Here is a 12812-nt window from a genome sequence, read left to right as displayed (position 1 = left end):
GAAGACATGCAGGTGGTGGGCGTGACAGAGCAAAAATGGAGAGGATGGGAAGATATGGAAAAAGATGATCCACTGTGGCAACCCCTAACGGGAGCAACCAAAAGAAGAAAAATAAGAAGAAGATCTCACGTATTACCTTGCTCACGTATTACAATGAGTACATTAGCGGGTCAGCTCTGGTTGAAGACAAACTTGGAGAGGCGAGATTGTGTTGGTTTGGACTTGTGCTGGGTATATTGGGAAAATGATACAAGAATAGAGCTGCCAGACAAGAGGAAAAGAGGAAGGCCTAAGAGGAGGTTTATGGATGTGGTGAAAGAGGACATGCAAGTGATGGGTGTAACAGAGCAAGATGCAGAGGTCAGGAAGATAAGGAACAAGATGATATGCTGTGGTGACCCTTAACGGAAACTGCCGAAAGAAGAAGAGGAAGAAGAAGTGCTCTACAAGTTAGATAGGAAGACATAAATGCCATACCAAAAAAATAATCCACCGTCCACCGATGGCTAGCTCTGCTGAGTGAGGGAATGACAACAACTACTCTGCCGCCGTTTCTGAACATTGCATTATTCGTTGTTAAAATGCTCTCATCGTAGTTGCCTTGCATTTCATTTGAACAGATGACCAGATCTCAGTGACTGTTTTTTTGAAGTCTGCTTATACTGTAACTAGCTAGGAGCAACTTGCAGCCATCTTCTTTATTACAGCTTTAAAAGAGGAGTTTAATGCTAGCAGCCGAGAAGCCGATGGTGAACATCAAAAGGCAAAAGTATCAGCCACATTTCCGGGGTAATTTGCCTAATGCATAAAATCTAACGAGCTCAGTAGAAATGCCAGAAAACCCACCAGAGAAGGACATCTGATTTGAATTAGCAATGAGCACGTCAGTCAGCGACCCGTAAGGTATGTGATTATCCACGGCCAGTTGAGACACTTAATTATTCCCTCTGCGTGTCAGGAATTTTCTTCTCATTTTCATTTTCTTCACTGAGTAATCTGGGCTTAAGCATTACAGTTAAATAATGTCCTAGTAATAATAACAAGAAAGGCCTCGTGTGCGCAAACACACTCACAGACACACACAAATGTGGGGGGATATGAGCTCTGTGCTGAGCCGCCCGGCACATACATACACACAATGGGGACTTACACACACACACACATAAATACAGCACCTATAAAAAGTCCTCACCCCCCTCGGACATTCTGACATTTTATTGTTATAAAGAAGCCTTTTTTGCATAAGACAACATGAGGAAAGACAAAGCCTGAAGTGTTACCAGCCATTCTTAAGAAGACAAAGATGCCGGTTTGTATAAATAGTTTCATAATTAAGTTCATTTCTGAGGGAAGTGTATTGCTTATGTCACTGTGCCCCACTGCTTGACGTGAGTGCAGCTGTCTTGACGCGTCAAGAGAATAAAGTCTGTTATGTCTCAGCCAGGGCTGGGCTTCAGATTCATGTTTTATGTCTCTTTTGTTCATTCTTGATTCTTTTTATTTTTGTTTATTATGTGCATCCTTTTTTATTTTTGTTTTTTTGTTAATGTATATAAGTTGCCTGTGCTATGTTGTGGGTGGTCCCTCACGAGGCGGGGCTACCTGCCAGTCTGCCCTATAACTCCGGTTGAATGCTCTTAGGAGTTTGGCGAGTGCTCCTTAGTTTGGTTCTCTGCTTTTGTGACCATTTTGCTCCATTTTGTTTGGATTTCAATACTGGGTTGCCTTTTGGGGTTTGTTCACCTTGGCTTGCCCTGTCCTTGTGTGATCCATGGAGCTTCATGTCTTTACAGAGCTTTTTGTGAAGTTAAGCTGTTTTATTTTATAAGGATGTTGGTGCTTGCCCTTATTACTAGCCAGGGTTTGACTTAGATATCCCCCTCTATTAGGCCTTACTAGAAGTGTTTTGGACGTACGTACTTTGGACTTTTTCAGGGCTGGGGACTCTCTGTTCACGAAAAAAGTCAATCTCTTAATTTTTGCCTTCTTGCTGTTTTCTAAGTATTGACTGAACGTCATCTTGTTTGTGTGAACATCTTTACGTTCTTTTGCATAAGAAAGTTAAGAAAGTCTTTATTGGGAAAAGCACCGTGATTAAAATTCTAATGGCGTGCTCATTTGCATTCCACAAGCTTATCATATCTTTAGATTATCACTAATCATGATGAATTGCCAACAGCCAAGTGATTATGGGCTGTGAGTTTTTGGAATTAAGAGCTTGTTTGTCATTGGGTGATGGATGATCACAGTATGAGAACCATAAGCACCACACAAAACACACATGAAGATTACCCGACCATTAAGAGAAATAATTCCCCCAAGATATCTTACTACAATTTGCTCATTCTTTTATTTTCAGTATAAGACCATGGGAGGGGGTCTAAAGTCTTTCAAAACAGCGTTACTCATACTGTACCTTATTAATCCATATATCCATTTTCTAAACCTGATCTTTGCAGAACAAGGCTTCAAGGAGGTGACAGCTAACCCTTCAGTGCTGGGGTCAGGGCGGGACACAACTTTGAAAGTGACGTCACTCCGTCACACTACATTGGAAGCCATCGCTCAGCCATACCGGGACAAATTCAATTAAGGAATTGACCATCAAGCTCAATATCCAACCAATAATTAATCCTTCAAAGTGTTTTAATCCCAATTACTTCTTATCCTGAAGAGCCTCAACTTGTTCCTCTAGAATGGACCCAAAGCATAAGACATGGAGTCTGAGCTCTGGACGCCTCCTCTCACTCATTTGGGGACAACTCAGAGACTTCAATTAACCCACTAGACTCAACTTTGAGATGTGAGTGGAAGTCACACACTTTTCTGCTCGGTTTTGCAAATTGGCCGCTCCCAATGTCAAAGCAGTGCTACTGTTTCTGGAGTCTGATTTTCTTTTTTAGATTCACATCTATGATGCGGGTTTTATCAAATACACCGAAATGAACTGCATATCGTTTACAAATTGAATTCACTGAATTGTAATCATTCTGTAACAATATAATGGTGTACAGAATTGCCAAACTATTCCAACTACCATGGCTGCTTTCGTGTTGTTAGAAGACATTGCACATGGAAGAAATAGAAGAGCGTGTGTATTTACAGATAATGATGACGACTGGCTTCTAAGTCGATTTCGACTTCTAAGAGCTCTTTTCTTGGCGCTGTGTGCTGAACTGGGCCAGGTTTGCAAAGGCAGACTTTGAGGAATTGAGCTCTACCTGCTCCTTTACAAGTTCTGTCCATTCTCTGTTTTTTAACTGCAGGAGTTTTTAAACGTGAACTTGCTGACAGATCGGGTATTTCACAGTCTTCACCGAGTCGCATCATGCCAGCTGTATAGGATGGTATTAGCCGCTTGTCATCCAGTTATACAAGATTTCCTTACATTTTGGTTGAACTGGCAAGCATTAAAGCACAACTTGCAGCAATGTCCGTTTTTCCAAATGTAATCGGAGAAGTCAACTGCATGTACATTGTTATTGCAATGGCTAGGGATGAATTGCCAAAAGAATGAGCTGGCATTACGTCATATATAGCTAGAGACAGTTGCAGGTGCTTTTTCCATCTAGTGTGGCAAAAGGCAAAGCAGTCCTTTTAAGGGAAGAGAGTCACCTCAAAGTAAAGAGCAAAGAATTGGTCCGTTGTGGCACTCGGTGCCATCGCTACCCTATAAAGGGACCTTCAGAAAATGAATTTGCTTTTGTGAATAGAATGCATTTCCACTCTATTAATGTACTGCTCTGTAGTGCACCGAAAGTGTGTCACAGTGTGCAAGCATGTACCTGAACAGGAGCGCTATGATGAACCTGACCCTGACCCACCAAATGATCAGCCAGATTGTACAAATGTAATTAGTAAAAACAGGTAATAAGATGCTGCATTTATTTTTTAACCATTTCATTTAATTTGTGATGTCATACACGAGCCAGAGACAGAGAAAAAAAGTTTGGGGGCAGCCACCCGTATATTATGCCCTGGCTGCAAATGGGTAAATGGTTGAATTGTTTATAGAACAGAGTCTAAAACAGAACTGATTGTAGGATGAGAATATGGCGGCTTTAAAGGCCGAGACAGGAAGTGACATAATCGAGACCAGAAGTGACGTCATCAGTGGTGTCCAACCTGGAAGTGATGTCATCGGGGCCAGAAGTGACTTATCAATGGCACCAGTACCGGTAGTGACGTCATCATAGGTGCCAGAAGTGAGCGGAATTTCCCGTGGATGGTCTGCAGAGGATTGAGAGAGAAAGTCAGTGCAGCCCGCCACCCACTGGTCTGCCATGGTACTACTGTTATTTAGGCCCTTTAGCTGCCTCCCAATCGCATGTGTGTGACAGTGGTCAATATCACATAGTACAGCCCTTATATTCATTGACCACATCTCTTACAGCATCCACTATTGCATTTTGTGACTCCAGAACAGTCCCTCAGCACACGGCCAGATGGATTCGCCACGGTTTCAGAGACAAATTTGTGCGCTCAGCCAGCACCTGAAGATGTGCTTGGCACAGCAGCAGTACCATCAACCCCTGACTTTTGCATGGGGAGCAGTTTTTGTAATATTGCCTGAAGCAGAATAAGCAGACGGTGGGCTGCGACTCTCCTTTTTACATCGATTGTGAAATCTGATCACTTCTTTTTTCTTTTGGGCACTATGCAGCTATCTGAACTTTTAACTTTTGAGTGTCTCCGCCAAACTTGTGTTTCTTATACCACTGCATAAGCCAAGAAATTGTGTTTTTTCCTTGTCTCCACTTCGCATTTGCTGAAATTCTCCTCTTTTTCACGTGCCTTTTCCATTGTTTTTTAACCAAACACTGAACGGAAGGTGATATTTTGTATTGATTTGCATATTAAACTATGCAGAATTATGGGAGGAGTTGGGGTGGAGCTGTGGATACATGCACGTACATTAAATTTTACATTCGTTGGGATTTGTAAAGGGGAAGTGCGTGGAACTTGACGTATGCACAGATTTGTGCATCTGAATTTTTTTGGGCGTACGCACATTTCCACTTTTGTCCATACTCCATGTTTTAGTGTGAATTCTACACACAGCGTTATACATGAGGCCCTTTATTACTGACTCAGGATGAGTAATTTATTTTGGGTGGTTGGAGCGTCAGATCAGCTTAGCAAGGGTGATGTGTTTGGATTTAGAGCCATAAACGGACCAAACACAGCAACTGGTTGTCCCTCAGTTCTTGGTCTAAAGTATGGCTGTTTATGATTGGTTTTGAATTGGAGGTAATTCTGTGCTATGATGCCTCATTGGTTTGTGTTTTGTTGTAAGAAGGGTATAAGGTTGGTCATCCCACCTTTACCTCTCTCTTTCACCAACTGGTCATGAAGAAAAGACCATAATGAAGACAATTTTATATTGGCAGCCACATTGAGACAGGCAATACTCCATTTAAAGACTATGTGGTAGCAAAGCTCACTAGATGGATGATCAGCTGAGAGCCGCCTATGGACACAAGATGCACTGCTACTTTAGGCTGTAATGGTATGGTGCCAATGTCAATGTAGAATTCTTCTTCCTTAATATTTTGGGCATATTTATCAATAATACACAATTAAATGTGTCACTTCATTCATGCCCGGTTCTGCACTCTGTCTAATTGCATGAGTTAACAGTTGTAGAAGGGAAGGTGGGAGGAAGGGTTAATGTATACCTGATCACAGAGTGATAAGTGTATGGGATTTTAGACATTTTATTAAAATCTGATGAAACATCTGGTCTGTGTTGAGTTTCCATGCTCTCCTCAATCCAATCTTGGTTTTCTCAGAGTGATCCTGATTTCACCAACATCTCAAAGGCTCTGTGATTCACAGGTGATCACCTTCTATCCTGCACCCTCTTCTGCTTCAATGGACTCCCATAATCCTCTATTAGAATGGAAAGGGAAAAAAAATGAATACATGGCCCCTTTTTTTTTTACTTTGAGCTGCTTGCAGGGGATTCCTTGTCTATGAAGCATGATGCCCGCTCCATGCAGATAAAGATATTTGATCTTCACTCAGCATAAGCTGCTTTGTTTTTCCTTCCCTCTGTTTTATGCTTCTTACCCTCGAGTGTTTTCCATAACTTATTAAAATGGCTTTTGATTCAACAGTGAGAGTGTTTAGAAGTATGCGCTCATAGCATGTTGCTGCACCCACCACACAATAAACTACCTGGACTGGGACCCGAGTGCAGTGGGTGACACCTCAACACCACACTGGAACAGTCTGAGGTTTTTACAGTGGCTGGAGTGCCATTCCTGCCACCTACCCCAAAATTTTCACTAGAAATAGGAGAACCTTCTTGCAGGGCTGGATGCAGATTAACGTCATACAATTGCAGGTTAAGGGCCTCGCTCAAGTAGAGTCACTTTTGGCATTTAAGGGATTTAAACCAGCAAAGGAAACTTGCGAGAAACACACCTGGCTTAACCTATTTATTACTTTTGTATGAAATGCTGCACTTATCTACTGAATCAGCTCCTGTAACTCAATAACTTGCATGGAAGGGCAGTGCCGTTGGCAGCCATGGCACATCAGAACAAACTGGCGATGTAGAATTCTGGATCTTCTTGTGTTTCCAAAAAGGCTGCATAGCTTGGGCAAAAAAGGAGCCACAAAAAATGAAATGTCCTAGAAGGTTAGTTGTTGAATATAAACGTATCTGTAATCACAGTACTGCTCCATCTTACCGTGACCTCATAATGAGATTGAGGGACTGAACACTTCAGATTTCCACTTGTTCTGTTGGTTGGAGCTGGCATGGTTTAGTTGAGCTCACTGCCACATATTAGGCTGGTATCACAGGGCACAACTTCAAGTTGGACAGAATGTCACACTTACCAACTGCAGTTGATGGATCTCGATGCCTTAAGGGCGTCATCTTAAATGACTAGGGATTGCAGGGGATGACAAGTCACTCGACGCCCTGACGGCTTCTCAGTGCGGTTTCAAATTTCCTATTTTGTCACAAAAATATGACAAGGTTGACACATTTTGGCAGACAATCAACACGTTTTTTTCTTTCTCCACTCCACTGTGGTACGACAAAAATGAGATGTCAGATTTCCGTGTACCATCGTTCTCTTTTCAATGTGCATAATACCCATCTTTCTATATTTCTAGAGGCTGCCATTGCTTTTCTCTGGTCTTCATTTTCTTGAAGAGTTGATTGGGCTGTTCCCTGTTTTCAGGCTTTGCGTGCCTTGTAATTAATCATTGGGGCAGTAGAATATGGCTGCAGACCTCCGGCGGCACAGGCCTCTGAATGACATCATGGGGTCTTCTGGTTGCAGCAGCCACTGAGAGGTCTGCCACTACCAGGCACTCCACTGTTTCACAGAGACAACTGCATTGAAAGTGTTGGTATAAGCACTCCTCCACTGATACATTATTCATATAAAGTGGCAGAAACAGCCTTTATTAGAAAATTGTTTCTTTGTTTTTACTTATTTACAATTTTTACATCTTAAGTTGGGACATTTCTGTTAGTGACATAATATTTACATTACAGAAGAAACATCCAAAACCCATTTTTCTTAACATGATCTACATACATAAAAAAATGATATCAACACAATACAGCTTAAAGACAATCATGACAACTAAGCCTACAGTCATGTTGCAAAAGACAGAAACCGGTGTCATGGAGAGAATGGCAGATATGTCAAGAAGGTTTCATGCAGCAAAGCCAAAAGCAGAAATGGATCAGTTGGTGGGAAAGATCCCGGGCCCTGTGTGCATTTGCAGTGAATCGCAGTGAACCTCAAACTCTGTAAGATGTTTTCACACCCGTGCAGCAATCAGGGCTTCTGTTCGTATCACACAGGTTTGACCACGACAGCGAGGTGACTTGATGCTTTCTAAATAACAGATACTGCTTCAATTGTACTTCATCAGAAGAATTCCATAATATCCTGAATGTCAGAAAACATACGTTATTAAAAAGGAACACTCAAGATGTCGTTTGTTTTTACCTTCTAAACAGCTGCTTTCTCTAACTCCTTAAATAACACTGAACCGATTTCACAAGAAGCTTTTAACTGGAGTGTCGCAAGTGCAAGAAATCCCGCAACACCCTGCATGTATTCATTCATCACGCTTAAACGAAAACCACAAAGTGTGTTAATTAGGGAGTGCATTCTGAATAAAACAGGCTCTCGTCAAAATGCTCAAGTGTTTATCAGGTACAAAGACGTTTATTTTTTTCTTTTGCTTTGGAATGAAGTTCCGCTAAATGACTTGATATCACAGTTTCTAGAAGGCTTTAGCCCAACCTGAAAGTTTGGGGAGAAGGGAAGACATTTGGATATGAACTCTGTCAGTAAAGTGTTATATTAACATGCATGTACTTGCAGGACATTAGGATTTGTGGAGAGCCTGAACCTGTCCTGGCACCACAGGAAGTGACCCTAGAAGGTGCTGGGCACCATCACGTACAAAACCCAATAAGTGACGCTGGGCTTCTTCACCACTATAAGGCTGAGTTTTTTTGTTAGTATAAGAAATTGAAATTTTATAAAAAGTGAATTTTGTTGATTCAACTGATTAACAATAACAATGGCCGAATTACTAAAAGCAATTCACATATTCACAAACTGATACCAGCCACACATGAAGAAGTTTTGCTCAAAAAAATATTGTTCTGGTGAGATACTATGTAATAAATTGTATTACTTATCTCACAAAGTAACACAAAAGCAATTATTTTCCTTTATAATAGAATTAGAACACAGGTGACAGCATCTGGTTTTTAAGATATTTAGTGGGATCATTAGTTAGCATTTTAATCCCCTTGCCATGTGTTACTTGGTTCGATATGTGACTTCTGTTTTAGGGGACCAGCAAGGTGTATAGGCTCAGAGAGGTGTTTTGGTCACTGAATGTTTCTTTTGCATTAAATAACCTACAATATAGTTGCCTAAAATTTTGAAAAATATATTGTACATTATATGATCATATTGTTTTAATACACTTTGTTTTTTGACTACTGCGATTATGATGAGCATAAGCAGTGATGTGAAAAGAAAAGAAAAAACAAATCAATCAGTCATACCAGAAAGACTGTTCTTACAGACAGAATACATTCACAAACCTGTGTAGTTAATCCAGTTTAGAGTCACAGAGGAAGAAGAAGCCTAACGAGGCACGAGAGGGGCCAAGGCAGCAAGCAACCATGGATGGGGGGCCAATAAGTCAAAGGGCCCACTCACGTGCACTGCAAACACAGGGGCCAATTGAGAGTCACTATGGGTAGGATGTGGAAGAAAAACCCCCAGAGAAAGTCACTGAGAACACGCAGACTTCATGGAAATAAATATAGAGTCCAGAACTTAGGCAGAAAGCCCTGGATATGTGAGGCAGCTGAGCTAACCACTATTCCTTTTGGATTACACTCAAAGCTGTTTTTTCATATATTCAAGTACGATTGAAAATGTAATCTCTCTGGCCATCCATGTTATTATGTTATTTGCTCCTAACAAAAACATTTGCTTTATACAGCACCACCCTTAAGTTTCAGTATATTTTTATAGCACCTTTCCTATCTATCTATCTATCTATCTATCTATCTATCTATCTATCTATCTATCTATCTGAATCATATAGCACCTTTCATATCTATCTATCTATCTATCATAAATATAGCACCTTTCCCATGTATCTATCTAATTATCTATCTGTCTACCTTTCTCTCCGTCTCACATTTTCTCCCTCTTTTTCTCTTTCTCTCTCAGGATATGCACAGTAAGCTGTATACAAACTTACATAGAGAAGGTCAAGGCGTCTATTCAAACATACCCAGCAGCACTATTAAACAGACCTTATTATGATTGCTTAACTTCATGCTACAGCAGATAATCAAAAAGCAGATTACAGAGTCCATAAAGAATCTTTATACTTAAACTAGAATTTTAAGAAAAAGGAAGCTTAAATTTGAATCCCACTGGTGGAATTGATGCAAATACTTTTAAATTGCATAAAAACATTTGGAAAGGAAGAAATCATAATCATTGCCATGTCTTTAAAGGTCAACGCCTTGCAAAAGCAGACATTTGTATAACTAACTGTTAAACTTTCCATACAGTAACATAGCACATGCTTACAAATTATAGAGTTTATCTGTGACCCTGCAGGACCTTAGGCACAAAGTTAACCTTTAAAATAATTAAGAATATAGTTTGTAGAGTTACTGCCTACCTCAGCCCCAACACTACTGGGACAGACTGAGGCCCTTATGACTCTAACAAAGTAAGTAAGTGGGCTCAGATGGATAACTGTTCATTTTACAGATGAATATCAGATCAACAATATAAAAACTGCAGGTGGCAGCACAACATAGTGTGTCTTGTGTAACTTCACGACTTATCTCAGTCTCCACACACCTACTTCATTCTTCAGTCTTGACTTGAATTAAAACCTTAGGAGATTTATGTGTCACACCTGACTGTTGACTGCTCTATATAAGGATGCAAAAGATAAGGGAGAACATGCGATGGGGCTTCTTCACACAATCTAGCTGGTGAATCTGAATGAAATGACAGAATGGTGAATTCTTAAAACATAATGAAATGAATCTTAACCCTGGAGGGTTTACCCGTATACTGTATACAAACATGACACTTAAAAAAAGCAATCTTGAAGATGGTTACACTGTAAAATATTAACAATAGATATATAGATAGATATGGGGGTTCCCTGATGCCCCATTAAGGGTGGTTCCTCTCTTTTGGCTCATCCTACATAGTTCAATAATAGACAAATAGGTAGAACAATGTACTGTATACAGTATATATATATATATATATATATATATATATATATATATATATATATATATATATATATATATATATATATATATATATAATTCCACCTTGATTGAAAGATAATTGTCTCTGTGTCCATCTGGTTGCTATGTCCCCATTATTCTAAAGGTGCATCACAAACATTTTCATTAATAAAATACATTGCGTTTTTCACTCCAACAAATGGAGCATCACAAACATTAACATTGCTTTTATGAATCTCATACCAATTGGCATTTAAAATAGAGACTAATAAATTGCATGGTGTACTGCTAACATTAGCACTGAGATCTACGTTGATTTCCAAGATTTCAACCTGTGTTTGACGGGTAACATAGCTAGTATACTGAATATATACTCTCTATATATAAAATCCTAAGCCTAAAAGTGCAATGATTTTGTGCAATGATTATATGTGACGTTTTATGTCACATTTTTTGTCACGCTGTATATCTGGCTTATTTTAAAACCTATATATATATGTTTGGTATCATTCTTTTCAGAATTTATCAAACTTTAATGTGATGTTGTTAGATTTTCTGATTCTTATTCCATTTTAAATTATAAACTACAAAATATCAAGAACTCACGTCCCGTGAGATGAGATTTTGTGCCAAGAGATTAAACCACGCCCGGGGCCTGAAATAAAAGACAAAAAGTAGGACAGCTGCTGTTCAGGCTTTTAAATGTTTGAAGCGCCGTGTGAGATGCAGATCACACAGCACGGCAGCAGCATCAAGCCGGCAGCTGATTGAGCAAAAAGGAGGTAGAAAAAAACGGTATTTGCTTCCCATTGTATCACCGTTTAAGAGGGGGTTTTGGAGGAGCGACCACGTCTCCTTGGGGTGCGTTCAGCCTCTGTGAGCCGCAGAGACACGAAGTGGCTGACACATAGCACAAGCCGGGGGTTTTGGCGAGAGAAGCAAGCAGCAGGCGAACCCCCTAGTATATATACTGTATACATGCCTATAAATATATATATATATATACTGTATATATATACATATATGTGTGTCTGTGTGTGACAACACACAGCATTAGTGAAGTTGCTTAAACAAATTCTGGACCATGGAGGCTATAGCCTATCCCTGGAGAATCAGCCCTTCTTACGGGTCTCCTTTTGATATGTGGGAAGAAACCCCCAGAAGAAATGGGGAAAACATGCAGGCTTCATACTGACAATAGTGGGTCAGAGGTCTCAAACCCAGGAGAATGGGTCCAAGACTCATAAGAGCAAACCACAATACCACTCTCCTACCCTACATATGAAGCCAAAATAGAACTTGCTTAAAATAAATTTCAACATGCGATTTTAAGATGATACAGAAACAGATCTGATTAAGGCTGCTTCTTAAAGGTCTAGATGAACAGACAATACAAAACAAAAAAATATTACTTACCCAAACCCGCCTAAATCAAATTCAGGATAGAACAAAAACTATTTTGATTTCTTGATCCTAAAATATTTTCTCACCGTTGATTCTAAGCCTGTTGCTTCAAACACTCAGATAGATAATGGAGGTATACACAAATACAGGTGATAAAGTGTCAGCAAACTACTGTATTAGTCCAGGGTAACCCAAACCTTTCTTGCTGTCATTGTGCTTAAAGCGAACAGGCTCCATGGTCCAGAATTTGTTTAAGCAACTTCAGTAATGCTGTGTGTTGTATATATATATATATATATATATATATATATATATATATATATATATATATATATATATATGTATGTTTTCTAGTGCCATCTACTCCATAGACAGCCTTGTGTTTGCACAGACTTGATCCTCTTTAATGTGAGACTCCTGCTCGCATTACAGGACTCCTAGATGTCCTAAACAAAGCCGGCATTCCCAAACCAACATATGTCCATTGTTTACACTGCATACTCCAGATATTCTGCTGATTTTTCTAATATATTTAATTTGAACAAGCTCAAGCAGATTCATTGTGCTCTCTAAATTCCTCTGAAGGCCCTCTTCTCTGTATGAAGCATCGCTT

The sequence above is a fragment of the Polypterus senegalus genome, chromosome 13 (assembly GCF_016835505.1).
Source record: "Polypterus senegalus isolate Bchr_013 chromosome 13, ASM1683550v1, whole genome shotgun sequence".
NCBI classification, from domain to species: Eukaryota; Metazoa; Chordata; class Cladistia; order Polypteriformes; family Polypteridae; genus Polypterus; species Polypterus senegalus.
Note: the sequence above shows the minus strand (reverse complement) of the source record.